Below are 17,288 nucleotides of genomic sequence, written 5' to 3'. Positions count from 1 at the left end.
AAATCGCTGGTGTGCAGGTGCGAGCATAAATACACACCGACACACCCTCTGAAACAAGAAAAAGGTGTCTGCTACAGATAACATCGGAGCCTGTCAGGTTCTGCTTCCAAGGAAGTGGTGCAGGCGGATAAATGACGGCCCATCAAGTGCTGATGAATTTATGACAGTGCAGGCAAAGCTGTCTGGTCTAGTCCCCAATTCACATCCCTCTTCTGCCACACCACTTTCTCTCCAAGTCAATGCACATTAAAAAAAAAAAAAAAAATCAAACAACCGAGAACCAAGTATAACCAACTCTGAAAAGTCTAGCTGCAATGACAACTTCTCTGATCCTCTCAGCTGAAACAGACCTCTACTTCCTCTAAGCCTTCATACACTTTTTATGTACTTTTTATGACCTGTCATTTTTTTGCAACATATTACAGATATTTTGGTATTTGTTTTTTCTTTCCAAGTAAATTATGAACAACATCTCCTATTCTTCTATGAATTTTTATGGTAGGCTTTTGCTAAATGTTACTAAGAAAGGGTCTTTATTGCTGAAACTTTCTTATCTCTCTGCCCTCATTTATGCCTCCTTCCTTCCTCCTTTCCATTCATCCATTGAACAGATATTTGTTTAGTGCTTACGATGATAAAGGGATTATTCTAGATGCTGAGGATACAGCAAAACTTCTGATTTCATAGAACTCACTATAGGTTCTTAAAATATTACATATTATTCTTCAAATACGCCACACAATTGCATGACTTAATGTCTTTGCACAACCTACTGTATGTTCCTAGAATGACTTTCTCCTCACTGCCTATCTAGAAAATTCCTATGTACCCTCAGGGCCATCTTGTATCACTACTGCTGGAAGGCCTTTACTAACTTCCCCAGGTAGAGCTGGTGCTCCTGTCTTATATTCTCTTCATAGCTTGTGCTTTCTTTGGCATTTCAACTGTTTATATACCTTCCTCTCCTTTAAGCTGTGAACATCTTGATGCTAGGGTCCTATGTAGTCAAAACGTACTTGGCAAAATGCTTGGCGTATTTGAGAACTCAGCAAAGATCTGCTGACTTTCTTCACTTTATAAATATATTAACTTATTCAAACTAATAAGTGCAGTTTAAATATATAAATGTTCACAGAAGGAAGAAGGAAAGGAGGACAGGCAGCAAGAGAATTAGAGCAAAGAGATTAAGAAAGATAAAGGTATACTGTGGATTCTTTATGATGTGAGTTCTTTAGCATCTTGTTCCCTTCATTCTGTTAGGAACACTGGCCACTAATAAATATTTATAAGGAAATCTGGGACCTTCAGCTTGAAAGTGTCCATGATACAGAAATGAAAAATCTACGGTTGGATGACTGACACATAAGGCAAGAAGAACATGAGAACATGAGTCCTGAATATGGTATTAAGAAGAAAGCTTTTTCAGGATTGTTCTTTTATCTATACAAAATCTCTTACAAAAATTAAGCTAAAATGGATCATGGACTTGAATATAAAAGGCAAAGAGAATTCAGCAAGATATAAAAAGAATTATATAAGATAACCAAGTGGGGCTTGTCCCAAGGATGTAAAACTAATTCAAAATTCAAAAATCAATCAGTGTAATCTACCAAGTTAACAGGCTAAAGAAAAATGACATGGTCCTATCAATTGATGCAGAAAAAAGCCTTTGACAAAATTTGACAACTATTCATAATAAAAACTCAAAAAAATAGGACGAGGGGTGAGCTTTCCTAGTTTGATAAAAAGCATCAACAAAAGATCAACACCAACATTATACTTTGTATTGAAAGACCTAATGCTTTTCCCCTAAAATCAGGAATAAGGCAGGGATGTCTGCTCACTCACAACACTCTTATTCAACACATTGCTGAAAATTCTAGTCAGGGCAAAAAAGAAATAGATATAAAAGGCATACAGATGATAAAGGAAGAAAAAAATTGTCCTTCTTTGCAATGACATAATTTTACACATAGAAAATCCCAAGGAATTTAGAAAAAAATACTCAAAAAACTCCTGGAACTAATAAGTGAATCCATCAAGGTCACATGATACAAGATGAATATATAAAAATCAATTTGCTAATATATACCAGCAGTGAATACAAATAAAAATAAAATGCCATTCATAGTTTAAATAAATATAAATAAAAATAAAATGCCTTTCATAGTTTTTAAAAAATGAAATAGGTATAAATGTATCAAAATATGCTGATGGCTATACAATGCTGATGAAAGAAAAAAAAACAAATGGAGAAGTGTACCATATTCATGGATTAGAAGACTCAACATAGTACATCTCACCAAACTGATACTCAGATTTGACATAATTTCTATCAAAATCTCAGCAAGAGTTTTTATAGATGTAGACAAAATTACAGGCAAAGAAAGAGCAACAGCTAAAACAATTTTGAAAAGGAAGATAAAGGGGGGTTGTTAATTCACTAGATTCCAAGAATTATTATATACCTTCAGTTCTCAAGATTATGTGGTGCTGGCAGAAGCACACACATAGAACAAAGGAAAAGAACCCAGAAACAGCCCCACACAAATATGCTCAACTGATTGCTGATGAAGATGAAAAAGCAATTCAGTGGAAGAAAGACAGTCTTTTCAATAAATAATGCTGAAACAATTGGGAATCCATAAAAAGTGAATGGGCCTCAATTTAAATCTCACCTCTTATACAAGAACTAACTCAAAATGAATTATGGACTTAAATGTAAAACTATAAAACATTTAGGGGGAAAAAAAAAACTGTGAAGGAAATCAATCAGATCTAGAGCTAAGCAAGAGTTCTTAGACTTGACACCAAAAGCATAATCCATAAAAGGACAAGCTTATAAATTAGACTTCAATGAAATGTAACACTTTTGCTCTTCAAAAGCCTTTGTTAAGAGGACAAAAGACACATACAGTCTGACAGTAAAGGGATGTAAATGGAAGTGAGAAAAAAAGCCAGGATGTCATTACTTGTATCAGAGGAAAAAGACTTTAAAATAAAGACTGTAATAAGGGACAAAGTAGAGCATTTCATAATGATAAAGAGATCAATCCAAAAAGAAGATATGGCAATTGAAAATATCTATGCTCCCAACAGAGGAGCACCTAAACACATAAAGCAATCTGTAACAGACATACAGAGAGAAACTGACAATAACACAATAACGGTAGGGGACTTTAACATCCGACTTCATCAATAAATAGATCAGGTAGAGAGAAAATCAATACAGAAACAATGCCTTTGAATGACACATTAGCCTGGAAGGACTTAAAAGATAGCAGAATATTCTATCAAAAAAAAAAAAACAAAAAAAAACAGAATACACATTCTTTTTAAATGCACATGAAACATTCTTGAGGAAAAATTGCATGACAGGCAACAAAAAAAAGTCTCAGTAAATTTAAGAAGATTGAAATCATATCAAGTATCTTTTCTGACCAAAACAGCAGGAAACTAGACATCAACTACAATAAAAAACAAAATAGGGGCACTTGGGTGGCTCGCTTCATGAAGTGTCTGACTCTTTATTTCAGTTCAGGTCTTAATATCAGGGTGTTGAGTTTGGGGCCTGAACTGGAATCTGGAGTGGAATCTACTTAAAAACAAAAAACAAAAAAAACTAGAGGGGCACCTGGGTGGCTCAGTCAGTTAATCATCTTTCTTCAGCTCAGGTCATGACCCCAGGGTCCTGGGATCGAGCCCCACATTGGGCTCCCTGCTTAGGGAGCCTGCTTCTCCCTCACCTTCAGCCTACTTGTGCGCTTTCTCTCTGTCAAATAAATAAACAAATAGAATCTAAATAAATAAATAAAATATTAATCTGTTAAAAAACACATAAAAACCCCCCAAAACTAGAAAAATCACAAACATATGGAGGCTAAACAACATGCTACTATATAACCAATGAATTAACCAAGAGATAAAAAAAAAAAATAAAAAAAACACACAGAGACAAACAAAAATGAAAACACAATGGTCCAAGATCTTTGGGATATGATGAAAGCCGTCCTAAGAGGGAAGCTTATAGCGATACAGGTCTACTTCAAGAAACAAGAAAAATCTTAAATAAATGATCTAACTTTACACTTAAGGGAACTAGAAAAAGAAGAACAAACAAAGCCCAAGGTTAGTAAATGGAAGGAAATAATAAAGATCACAGCAGAGATAACTGAAGTCAAAACTAAAAAAAAGTAGGAAATATCAATGAAATCAAAAGTTGGTTCTTTGAAAAGATAAAGGAAACTGCTAAACTTTTAGTTAGACTCACCAAGAAAAAGAAAAAAAAAAGAGAGGACTCAAATAAAACCAGAAATGAAGGAGAAGAAATTACAACCAGTACCAGACAGTACCATAAAGATTATAAGAGACTACTATAGAAAATTACATGCCAACAAACTGATAACCTGTGACCTACAAGAAATAAATTCCTAGAAACACACAATCTCCAAAACTAAATTAAGAAGAAACAGAAAATTAGAATAGCTCAATTATTAGTAACAAAAGTGAACTGGTAATAATAAAAAGACAACTCCCAACAAATTAATAATCCAAGCCAAAATGGCTTAATATATGAATTCTACCAAATATTAAAGAATAATAAATACTTATTTGTCTCAAACTATTCCAAAAAACAGAAGAGATAGGAAAGCTTCCAAATTCTTTATATAAGACCAGCATTACCCTGATACTAAAACCAGAAAAAGATATATAAAATAAAACAAAACTATAAGCCAATATCACAGATGAACATAAATCTAAAAATCCTCAACAAAATATCAACACACCCAATTCAACAATGCATTAAAAGGATCATTCATGCTTTTCCTATAGGAGCCACAGGGTTGAGAGGAGCATGGCCCTCTCCTCTCCCTGCAACAGTGTGTGCTCCTCCACTGACATCAGTGTACTGTGAAAAGGGGGAGTCATCAGGCAAAAATTTTAACTTTGCTTGCTGTGTTCAAATCTCCCATTTGACCTGATATTGTGAACTTTGTTCACAACAACTTGTATAGAAACAAAAATAGCCATATGCTGTAAGTGAATTCAAACCAGTGCTGAATCTTAGGGTACTGGTAGAGCTGTGGTTCAAATTCCCAGAGTTCGAGGTGGTGACACTTACCATTCTGGCCAGAGTGCTTTTGGAAATATGTGTCACATGTATGGACCAATGCAAACCTGGTGCTGTTGGCACTCCAGAGTGAACAAAACACAGAAGTGATATGCCATTGGCTCTGCCTGGGCTGCCTCAGCTTTACCAGTGCTGGTCATGTCTAAAAGTCATGATATTGCCAAAGTTCCTGAACTTCTTTTGATAGCTGAAGATAAAGTTAAAGACTGCAAGAAGACCTAGGAGGCTGTTTTACTTCATAAGAAAATTAAAGCTTGGAATTGCATGAAAAAGGTCTATGCCTCTCAGTGAATGAGAGCTGGCAAAGGCAAAATAAGAAAGTCATTGTATTCAGCACAGGGGACTCTACAACATTTATAATGAGGACACGGAGTCATCAAGGCCTTCGGAAACATTCCCGAATTACTTTACTTAATGTAACCAAACTGAAAATTTTTAAATTTGCTCCTGATGGGCATGTGTCACATTTCTGCAAATTAGATGATCTGCAAGTATGTCACTTGGCATAAGCCTGCCTCCCTTCAAAAGTAACTACAACCTTCCAATGCATAAGATGCTTAATACAGACCTTAGCAGAATCTTGAAAAACCCAGAGATCCAAAGAGCCCTCCAAGCACTGTGCAAGAAGATTCCACAGAGTCCTGAAGAAGAAACCACCGAAAAACCTGAGAATCATGTTGAAGCTCCATTTACAATTGCACCAAAAAAAAAAAAAAAATAGATAGGAATAAATTTAACCAAGGAGACAAATGACCTATACTCTGAAAACTATTAGAAGGTAATGGAAGAAATTGAAGATGATACAAACAAATGAAAACCTATATGCAAAGTCCATGTGCCAGAACACCATTCTTTGCCAGGCCAAGAATCACAGACTCCGGATGGATAAGGCAAATTAGAAGCTAAAGCATAGGAGAAGGGGTTTCCAGGCCAGAAGACTGTGGTAGGGAAGAAAGGAAAGAAGGCTTTTGGTGCTAAGAAGCAGAAGAAACCATTGGTGGGAAAAAAAACCCACTGCATAAAAAGCTAAATTTGTTTATTTCATAAAAGTCAAATCATTTTGGACAGCAAATTTTGAATAAAGATCTGATCAAAGGCAGTGAGAAAAAAAAAAAAAAAAGGATCATTCACCACAATCAAGTGGGATTTATTCCGGGGATGCATGGATGGTTCAATATCCACAAATCAATCAATGTGATATATCACATTAACAAAATGAAGGATAAAAACCATATAATCATATCAATAGATGCAGAAAAGGCACCTAATAAAATTCAATACCCATTCATGATAAAAACTCTCAACAAAGTTGGTTTAGAGGGAACATAGGGCCACATAATAAAAGCCATAGATGAAAAACCCACATCTAACATCACACTCAATGGTGAAAAAGTAAATGCTTTTCCTTTAAGATTAGGAAAAAGACACAGATATCCACCCTTGTCACTTTTATTTAATATAGCACTGGAAGTCCTAGTTAGCAGCATGCAGGAAGAAAAATAAAAGGCATCCAAATTGGTAAGGAAGAAGTAAAACTTTCACTATTTGAAGATGACATGATACTACACATAGAAAACCCTAAAGAATTTACCAAAATATTATTAGAATTGATAACTGAATTTAGTAAAGTTGCAGGATGCAAATTTAATATACAGGAATCTGTTGTGTTTCTATGCACAAATAATGAACTAGCAGAAAGAGAAACTAAGAAACAACCCCATTTACAATTGCACCAAAAAAAAAAAAATAGATAGGAATAAATTTAACCAAGGAGACAAATGACCTATACTCTGAAAACTATTAGAAGGTAATGGAAGAAACTGACGATGATACAAACAAATGAAAAGCTATATCATATTCATGAACTGGAAAAATTATTAGTGTTAAAATGTTCATACTATGCAAAGCAAATGACAGATTCAATGCAGTCCCTATCAAATACCAAAAGGATTTTTCACAAAATTAGAACAAATAATACTAAAATTTAGATGTTACCACAAAAGACCCTGAAGAGTCAAAGTAATCCTGAGAAAGAACAAAGTTGGAGGCATCACAATCTCAGATATCAAGATATACTACAAAGCTATATTAATCAAAACAGTATGGTACTGGCACAAAAATAAACACAAAGATCAATCGAATAGGATAGGGAGCCCCCCTCCAAATACTCATGCTTAAAAGGTCAATTAATCTATGACAAAGTGAGCAAGAATATACAATGGAGAAAAGACATTCTCATCAATGGTGTTGGGAGAACTGGACAGCTACCTGCGAAAGAATGAAAGTTCTTAAACCAAAACCACACACAAAAATTAACTCAAAATGGGTTAAAGATCTAAATATGAGACCTGAAACCATAAAACTCCCAAATGAAAACATAGGCAATAGTCTTTTGAACATCAGCTTCAGCAATAAATTTATGGATATTTTTCCTCAGACAAGGGAAACAAAAGCAAAAATAAACAAGTGGGACTATACCAAAATAAAAAGTTTTTGCACAGTTAAGAAAACCACCAACAAAACAAAAAAGCAACCTACTGGGTGGGAGAAGATATTTGCAAATGATTTATCTGATAAAGGGTTATATAAAAAGTATATAAAGAACTTACACAACTTAATGGCAAAAAATAAAAAACTGAATTATAGAATGGGCAGAGGACTTGAGTAGACATCCCAAAGAAGACATACAGATGGCTAACAGACAAATGAAAAGATGCTCAATATCACTCATCATCAGGAAAATGCAAATCAAAACCACAATAAGCCTCACACCAATCAGAATGGCTATTATTAAAAAGAAATAACAAGCATTGGTGAGGATGCAGAGAAAAGGAAACACTTGTGCACAAGGGTTGGTGAAATGCAAATGAATCCTTGTGCACAAAGGTTGGTGAAGATGTAAATTGGTGCAATCACTGTGGAAAACAATATGGCAATTACTCAAAAACTTAAAAACAGAAATACCATATGATCTGGTAATTCCACTCCTGGGTATTTATACCTCCCCACTAATCCCTAAAACACTTATCCCTAAAAATCCCTAAAAACACTTATTCAAAAAGATATATGCACTTTTTTTTTTAATGATTTTTATTTATTTGACAGACAGACCACAAGTAGGCAGAGAAGCAGGCAGAGAGAGAGAGAGAGGAGGAAGGAGGCTCCCCACTGAGCAGAGAGCCCGATGTGGGGCTCGATCCCAGGACCTGAGCTGAAGGCAGAGGCTTTAACCCACTGAGCCACCCAGGTGCAGCAGATATATGCACTTCTATAGTCATTTCAGCATTATTTACAATAGCCAAGATATGGAAACAATTCAAATGTCTATCCACAGATGAATGAATAAGAAGATGTAGTATACACACCCACAGACACCTCCCCCTGCCCCATGGATGTCACTTACCCATTAAAAGAGTGAGATCTTGCCATTTGTAACAACATGTATGGACCTAGATGGTATTATGCTAAGTGAAATAAGTTAGTCAGAGAAAGACAAACACCATATGATTTCACTTATTGGTGGAATCTAAAAATCAAAACAAGCAAACAACAGCAACAAACCAGAAACAGATTCATAAATGTAGAGAAAAAACTGGTAGTTGCTAGAGGGGAGGGGACTGAGGAGAATGTGTGAAATAGGTGAAGGGAATAAAGAGGTATAAACTCCCAGTCATAAAATAAGTCACAGAGATGAAAATATAGTATAGGGAATATAGTCAATAATACTGTAATAATGTTGTATGATGACAGATGGTAACACTATCATGATGAACGCTGCAGTGTATAGAACTGTCAAATCACTATGTTGTGCACCTCAAACTAATAACATTATGTATCAAGTATACTTAAATAATAAAAATTTTTAAAAGGTAAAAAGACAAGCTGTAGAGTGGGATAAAGTATTTGCAAACCACATATTCAACAAAGAATAATGTTTAGAACATATAAAGAACTCTCAAGACTTAACAGTTAAAAGAGGGAAATAATCTAATTAAGACAAGGGCAAAAGACATGAAAAGACATTTCAGTGAAGAGAATATACAGATGGCAAATAAGCACACCCAAAGATACTCAATAGCTTTAACCATTCTGGAAACACAACTAAAACACACTGAGGTATCATCCCAGACTTATCAGAATGGTTAAAATAAAACATTGTAACAACACAAAATGCTGGCGATGAGGCAGAGAAAATGGGTCACTCGCTCAAACATTGTTGGTAATAATCTAAAATGATATAGCCACCCTGGAAAACAATTTGGCCTTTTTTGTTATTTTTGTTGTTCATTTTGTTTTTTTTGGGGAGGGGGGCTCTCTTGACCCACTGCTCAATCTTATGACCTTGAGTCGATCAAGAGTTGAAATCCAGAGTCGATGTTTAACTGACTGAGCCACCCAGGTACCCCAACTTTGGCCATTTCTTAAAAACATGCAACTACTATATACCTCAGCAATTGCTCTCCTGGTATTTATTCCAGATAAATAAAGATTTCTTTCATACAAAGACTTGTACAGGAATGTTTAAATTTTATTTGTCATAGCTCCAAATTGGAGCAATCTGAGAGTCCTTCAGTGGGTGAATGGCTAAGTAAACTGTGATATATCTCTATCATAGAATACTACACAGCAATTAAAAAAAAAAGTACTGACACACGCAAAATCTTGAATGCATCTCGAGAGAGTTATGCTAAGACAACAAAGCCAATCCCCAAAAGACTACATACTGCACAACTGCACTAACCTACCATTCTTGAAATGGCAAAATTTGGGCGCCTGGGTGGCTCAGTGGGTTAAGCCGCTGCCTTCAGCTCAGGTCATGATCTCAGGGTCCTGGGATCGAGTCCCGCATCGGGCTCTCTGCTCAGCAGGGAGCCTGCTTCCTCCTCTCTCTCTCTGCCTGCCTCTGATCTCTCTCTGTCAAATAAATAAATAAAATCTTTAAAAAAAAAAAGAAATGGCAAAATTTAGGAACAGACAGATTAATGGTTGTCAGTAGTTAAGGAGGGGCTTAGAGTGGGACAGATGTGAGTATGGCTGTATGAGAGATTCTTATGGTGATGAAAGTGTTCTGGATCTTGACCATATCAATACCAACATTCTTGTTGTAATATAGTTTTAGAAGATGTTACCACTGCGGGGACACTATAGAGGGTATATAGGCTGTCTGTATTATTTTTACAACTACCTATGAAACTAAAGTCAACTCAAAATAAAGTTTAAGAGGAAACTGCTCCATAAGAGAATTAAAATGTTCATAGATTATTGGGGGGGGTGTTGCCTGGGTGGTGCAGTCAGTTGTTTAAGGGTCCCACTCTTGGTTTCAGCTCAGGTCATGATCTCAGGACCATGAGACTGGTCCATGGTCCCATGGTCCCCAGGTCAGGCTCTGCACTCAGTGCAAAGTCTGCCTGAGATTCTCTCTCCCTCTCCCTCTGCTCTTTCCACTTGTGTTCACTCTCTAAAATAAATAAAATCTTAAAAAAAAAAAAAAAAAGGATGTTCATAGATAGGAAATGTATTTGAACAAACCATAAGGAGGAAATGACTGTTTCTCAGAGAAGAAAAATAAACATCATGGAGAGAAAGGTTGTTAATAGCTGGCTGATAACTATGACCAGATCCAGCTGTCCTCAGTCTTTCCCACTCGGGGATGGGGAGAGGACCTTAGGAAATCACAGTGTGAAAATAGGAATGAACTTCAGAGTTCAGCCTTCTGAGCAGCAGGACACAAAATGGAGTAGACAAAAAGTCACTGGTATTTCTCAAACTTCCCAACTACATACCAGCTCTAGGGATTCTGTAAAAACAAGGCAAGATTCTTGGCCATAGAGAATACAAGTTCCCAGGTAGACAATAAAAATATACACAAGATACCAGCTATCTTCTCTTGCTTTTCTGTGTAATAGCTGGTCTCCAAGATAGACCCCAGTGAGTCTCACTTCCTAGTACAGCCTTATGTGGTCCCCCTCCCATGCTGAATAAGGAAGGATGACCAACAGGATATTACATAAATGATAGTGTGTAACTTTGAAGGCTAAGTAGTTAAAGATACGGCAGCTTCTTTCCTGTTCTCCTTTGGAATTAGCTGTCATGTTGTAAGGACACTCAAGCAGTACTGAGGAGGAGGGTCCTTGGTGAGGAACTTTGGCCTCCTGCCAGCCATGTGAATGGGCCCTTCTTAAAAGCACATACTTTAGCTCCAGTCAAGTCTTCATATGCCTGTAGCTGTAGGCAACTTTCTGACTACAATTTCATGACAGAGCTTGAGCCAAATCCACCAAAAGTCAAAGTCTCCAGAATTCCTGACCCAGAGAAACCATAAGAAATATTAAATACTTATTGTTGCTTTAAACCAATAAGTTTTAAACCATTTGTTATGCTACAGTAAATAATGAATACATGCTAGTTTCCATTTCCAGGGCTAGGTGGGTATAACAAAGGTAACCACTGAGAGGAAGGCTATTTAGAAGACTAAAAGAGAGCCTAAAGAGAGCCTAATAGGCAAATGCAACAGAAGAAACGGACCCATACATACTCCATCACTAGATTTATGAAAAAAAGGTGATACTGCTATAGAGAAAAAAATGATTTTTTAAAAAAATGGTGACAGGTCATTTGATAACTACAGGGAAAGATTCTTTTTTTTTTTTTTTTTAAAGATCTTATTTATTTATTTGACAGAGAGAGCAAGATAGCACAAGCAGGGGGAGCAGAAGAGGGAAAGGGAGAAGCAGGCTCCCCACTGAGCAGGGAGCCTGATGTAGGGCTTGATCCCAGGATCCTGGGATCCTGAACTGAGCCCAAGGCCATCGCTTAACCAACTGAGCCACCCAGGTGCCCTAGGGAAAGATTCTTTATCCTTATTTCACGCCATAAGTAAAAACTAATTTCAGACCATTAAAAACCCAAATGTGAAAGATACAGGAATAAAGCATTTAGAGGAAAATGTCTTCATGAGTTTGGGGTAGGCAAAGTTTTCTTGAGTACTCAAAAGTTACTAATACTAGAGAAAAAGTAATCAATGGTACTACATTAAATGTAGTGTCTGGTCCCACCAAGGGGATGAAATGCCAAGTAAGGGAAGACACTTACAGTACATATACCCAATGAAGAGCTTATACTCAGGGTGTGTGTGTGTGTGGAAATTATATATATATATATATATAATTGTACTGTATACATATACTGTATACATACTTTATATATATATATATATATAAAATCTCCAACCTCCTATATATTAGCAAGAGAAAGACCACTTGATAGAAAAATTGGCAAATGATCTGAATAGCCACTATACACAAGACTTCTAAAAGGCAATAAGCATATAAAAAGATCTTGATTTCATTAGTCATTCACAAAATGCAAATTAACACCAGGACACAACTACCAGAATGGTTATAACAAGGACTGATAATCATAAGCACTGGGAAGAATATGGAGAAATAGAAACTCTCATACATTTTGGCAAGAGTGTAAATTGGTAGAAACATGTTGGGAAACTATGGCAGTATCTACTAAAGCTGAACATACACCCCAGGACCCCGCAAACTATATGGTACCAAACTACAGGTACCATATCATGCTTGCTTTTCTATTTTAAGTTCTTAATGTGTACAGTCTGGGTTCTTGTCATAGTTTCCTAACCAGTTGTCCTAATTGAATACTTACCAATGCATTCCGTTTAATCTTCCAGTTCAATCAGAGCAAAATTCTGATCATGTTACTGCTTCCACTCTCCAAAATTTTCATGACTCTCCATCATCTGCACAGCAAAGTCCAATTTCTATGGCTTATGGGTTTTTTTTTTTTTAATTTCTTTTCAGCGTAACAAAATTCATTGTTTTTGCACCACACCTAGTGCTCCATGCAATATGTGCCCTCCTTAATACCCGCCACCTGGCTCCCCCAACCTCCCACCCTCCGCCCCTTCAAAACCCTCGATTGTTTTTCAGAGCCCATAGTCGCTCATGGTTCACCTCCCCTTCCAATTTCCCTCAACTCCCTTCTCCTCTCCATCTCCCCATGTCCTCCATGTTATTTGTTATGCTCCACAAATAAGTGAAACCATATGATAATTGACTCTCTCTGCTTGACTTATTTCACTCAGAATAATCTCTTCCAGTTCCATCCATGTTGCTATAAAAGTTGGGTATTCATCCTTTCTGATGGAGGCATAATACTCCATAGTGTATATGGACCACATCTTCCTTATCCATTCGTCTGTTGAAGGGCATCTTGGTTCTTTCCACAGTTTGGCGACTGTGGCCATTGCTGCTATAAACATTGGGGTACAGATGGCCCTTCTTTTCACTGTATCTGTATCTTTGGGGTAAATACCCAATAGTGCAATTGCAGAGTCATAGGGAAGATCTATTTTTAATTTCTTAAGGAATCTCCATACTGTTCTCCAAAGTGGCTGCACCAACTTGCAGCCTATGGACTTTTTTAATTAAAAATTTTAAAATTTATTTTCAATGTGGTAAAATATGCTGAACATAAAATTTACCATTTTAACTACTCCAAGTGTGGCATCAAGTACATTCACAGTGTTGGAGAGCCATCAACCTCATCCTTCCCCAGAACTCTTTCATCTTCCCCAACTGAAATTCTGGGTCCATTAAACATTAACTCTCTATTCCCCATTCTATCAGTTCCTAAAAACCACCACTAAACTCTCTGTCTCTATGAATTTAACTACTCATATAGGTGGAATCGTATAATATTTGCCCTTTGTGGCTGGCTTATTTCACTAGCATGAAGTCTTGAATGTTAATCCATGTTGTAGCATGTGTCAGAACTTCCTTCCCTTTTAAGGCTGAATAATATTCTGTCGTGTGCATATATCACATTGTGTTTATCCATTCCATCTGCTGATGCACTCTTGGGTTCTGGGGCTCAGTTTTGGGGCCTTTACAATTTAGCTCAAATCTACTTTTCCATCTCATGTCTACTGCTTTATTTATACTTCGTTATATACACACACATACATTTATATATCTACGCACACGCTGTAACTGCTCAGACCAAGTTGAATGTTCACTGTTTCCTAAACATACTTTTCTACCTCCACACTCCCAATTTCCTCTGATCTGAAAAGCCTCCCAATCTTCCTTCTTTTCTAAATTCTCCAAAGTTTTGCTTATATTCAGTGCTACCAAAAATGTTACCATTTTTAATCATCCTTCACCCAAAGTTCTAACATCTAGAGCTCTTTCAGAAGAGAGGATCTGGTCTTTCTCTTCCCCAGATCCTCACACAAGGCCTTCCTTTGGTGCATAAGTACTCTTATTTATAGAGTTACACAAAATAGCTAAATTTCATTAAAACACAAGTATACATATTTAGGCTTGAACATCTCATCATGAAACTGTTTTTTCCCATTTTCAATAATAAACTATAGTAAGTCACTTAAAAATGTCAAGTAGACAATATGAAGATTTAAAGGATATCCCATTCTGGGCGCCTGGGTGGCTCAGTGGGTTAAGCCACTGCCTTCGGCTCAGGTCATGATCTCAGGGTCCTGGGATCAAGTCCCACATCGGGCTCTCTGCTCAGCAGGGAGCCTGCTTCCTCCTCTCTCTCTCTGCCTGCCTCTCTGCCTACTTGTGGTCTCTCTCTGTCAAATAAATAAATAAATAAAATCTTTTAAAAAAATAAAAATAAAGGATATCCCATTCTGCCTAATTCCTGGTGTAACGCAGCCAGGCAGAAGAAACACTATTAATTTAAATCAATGAAAACTCAAAGAAAGTGTCACAAATACAGAGAAATGAGGAGAGCAGAATGAAGGAGATGCTGCAGAGTGGAAAGAGAAAAGCTTCAGATCAGAGGGAAAATACCCAAATTACAGTACTAGTTCTTGCTCTACACACTTGCACAAATTTTTAAAACTTTCCTAAGCCTCAATAACCACATATACAAAATGGGTAAAATACAAAACTAATATTAGTACATAGAATAATAAGTTTAAAAATCTATTGTAAAAAAATAAGTTTCAAAAAAAATTTTTTAAATACTTAAATAAGTAAGTTAAAAAAATCTTGCCACAATAGGGGCAAGTACATAGATCTTGAGTCTAAAGCAGTCCAAGGAGACTCCAAGATCATGAAATGGGCAAGAGAGTTCTCACTATAGAAGATCCCCACATTTCCCACTCACTATTCTTCCTACCTGGTCTTCATTAAGAAGCCAGCATTGTTTTCCTTCTTTATGCCCTGTATCACACATCAGTGATTCCTCTATGTTTTGCCTTTTTTGGTCAAAGGTATGATTATTCTTCCAGTGTCTCAGGCTCAAAATCATCTAGTTTCACTCAGTTCTTCCTGCTACTTCACTGCTTATGCCAAATCAACAAGCTCCTTTTACAGTATTCAGGAAAACAAGCACAAATTCTGCTCAGTGTTTTGAAGGATAGAGAGAAGAGGCAAGATATAACCACTCCTTTCAAGTAATTTATGAGTTTGCAATGTTGCAGGAACAAAAGACATGAACACATGTCCCCAAAATAAAAGGCAAATTTTGCGGGCATCTCTCTCGCTCCACTGATTGAGTAAGCAACACCGGATCTCAGAGTTCAAAGTCTACATTGGGTGTGGAGCCTACTTAATTTAAAAAAAAAAAAAGCAAATTTTTATAAGTAACATAAAAAGAGACATAATATATTGTTAGGCCACTGAATCAGGGAAATCAAACTGGGAAGGGGGCAGGGAGAGAGAATGAGAAATATGAATGAATATGAACAATGAAGATACTGTTTTTGATATATGGTTTTGATATATGGTTTGTGAAGGGAGGAGAAATCGACATTTCATATAGAGTACACACTATGACCAAGGCCTGGGGGTTGGAAAATGTAAGATAAGTTCACAGAATATGGAATAATCTCTTTTAAACGTGCAAAAGGAGAAAAGGAAGAGCTTGGTCATTCTGGAAAGCCTTGAACACCACCCTAAGAAATTTTGCTTTTCTTTTATTGGTAATGGGGAGCCACTGAAGAGTACAGATCAGCAGAGACAGGACGGTTGTTGCCCTGCCATTATCTGGCAGAATGATGACAACAAACCAGAGAAAGGAAAAAGAAGAGGCCGATAAAATTATTTAGAAAGCTGTTGCAGTGATCTGTAATCGTGAGAGAAGATGGCCAAGAGACAGCAAGGAAAAGACAATATAAATCACTTTATTCAACAACAGGGCTTAAAGAAGTATATGATAGACAGGCCTACTCTCAAGAAAGAACCTTCCATTTGTGTCTGTGATGAAGAGGCCACCACCACCTTCTCTGATGAAACAGAAATGACTGTTTTCCTTTTGTACCCAAATCCTGGCAAAAAAAAACCCCAAACCATTTCACAACCATCCCAACCACAGACATGGACTGTGGGTACACAGGACCTGGAAATTGCATCACTCCCTGTGGCTGAGCAGAGTGCATGTTCTCCGGGAACCTGTCTCTGTTCTTTACATTAGATTCCAAAGTAGCATGTAGAATGAGGCATAACATCTTCCTATTGCTCTTGGCACCTAGAAAACCCTGGGGGGCTCAGTTTAGCTTTACACTGGTCATTATGCACCAGATGTGTTCAGTTCTGGCGGGGATGAGGGGACTTGAAATCCTATAGTACTAGGATTCAGTGAGGTTCTGCCGGGAGTCGTGATTGTAGCGTTCTAAGATGTAAGGGGGCGACACATGGAAGAGCAATTTGCTTTATTTTGGGTGATCCCACATACTAAAATTGAACTAGTGCCAACAGGCACATACTACAGAAAAGCAGATTTTGGCTCCATGTAAGTAAGAAAGAATTTTCTGAAAGAATGGTCCACGGCAGGGCCCTTGGAAACTGGAGAACTACTTAGCACTGGAGACACTAGAGGAGATGGCCCAGGCCATGGGTCAGCAAACTTGTTCTGAAAGTGCAGAGAGTAAATATTTTAGGCTTTTCAGGCTATACACTCTGTCACAACTACTCAAATCCATAATGGCAGGAAAGAAGCCATAGATAATTTATAAGCACATGAGAATGGCTGTGTTTAAAACTATGTAGGAAAAGAGAGGTATTGGGCAAGATCTGTTGGCTGACCTTTGGCTTAGCTATGGGTGGGGAGGGAGACTGAAAGGGCGTTCAAGCAGCAGATCAGTAGACAGACAAGGGGCGAT

The 17,288-nt window shown here is 37.0% G+C and overlaps 1 protein-coding gene and 1 pseudogene across 1 annotated transcript in view; one reads left to right on the top strand and one right to left on the bottom strand.

Annotated features, from left to right (window-relative positions):
* The window catches only part of GAB2 (GRB2 associated binding protein 2), a 189,283-nt gene that overhangs the window by 57,090 nt on the left and 114,905 nt on the right, over positions 1 to 17,288 (bottom strand). The window lies entirely within an intron of this gene.
* Positions 4,746 to 6,161, top strand: LOC131818779 (large ribosomal subunit protein uL4-like; annotated as a pseudogene).

Source organism: Mustela lutreola, chromosome 1 (assembly GCF_030435805.1).
Source record: "Mustela lutreola isolate mMusLut2 chromosome 1, mMusLut2.pri, whole genome shotgun sequence".
NCBI classification, from domain to species: domain Eukaryota; kingdom Metazoa; phylum Chordata; class Mammalia; order Carnivora; family Mustelidae; genus Mustela; species Mustela lutreola.
The sequence above is the reverse complement of the archived record's forward strand: the minus strand, read 5'-3'. Positions and strand labels throughout refer to the sequence as shown.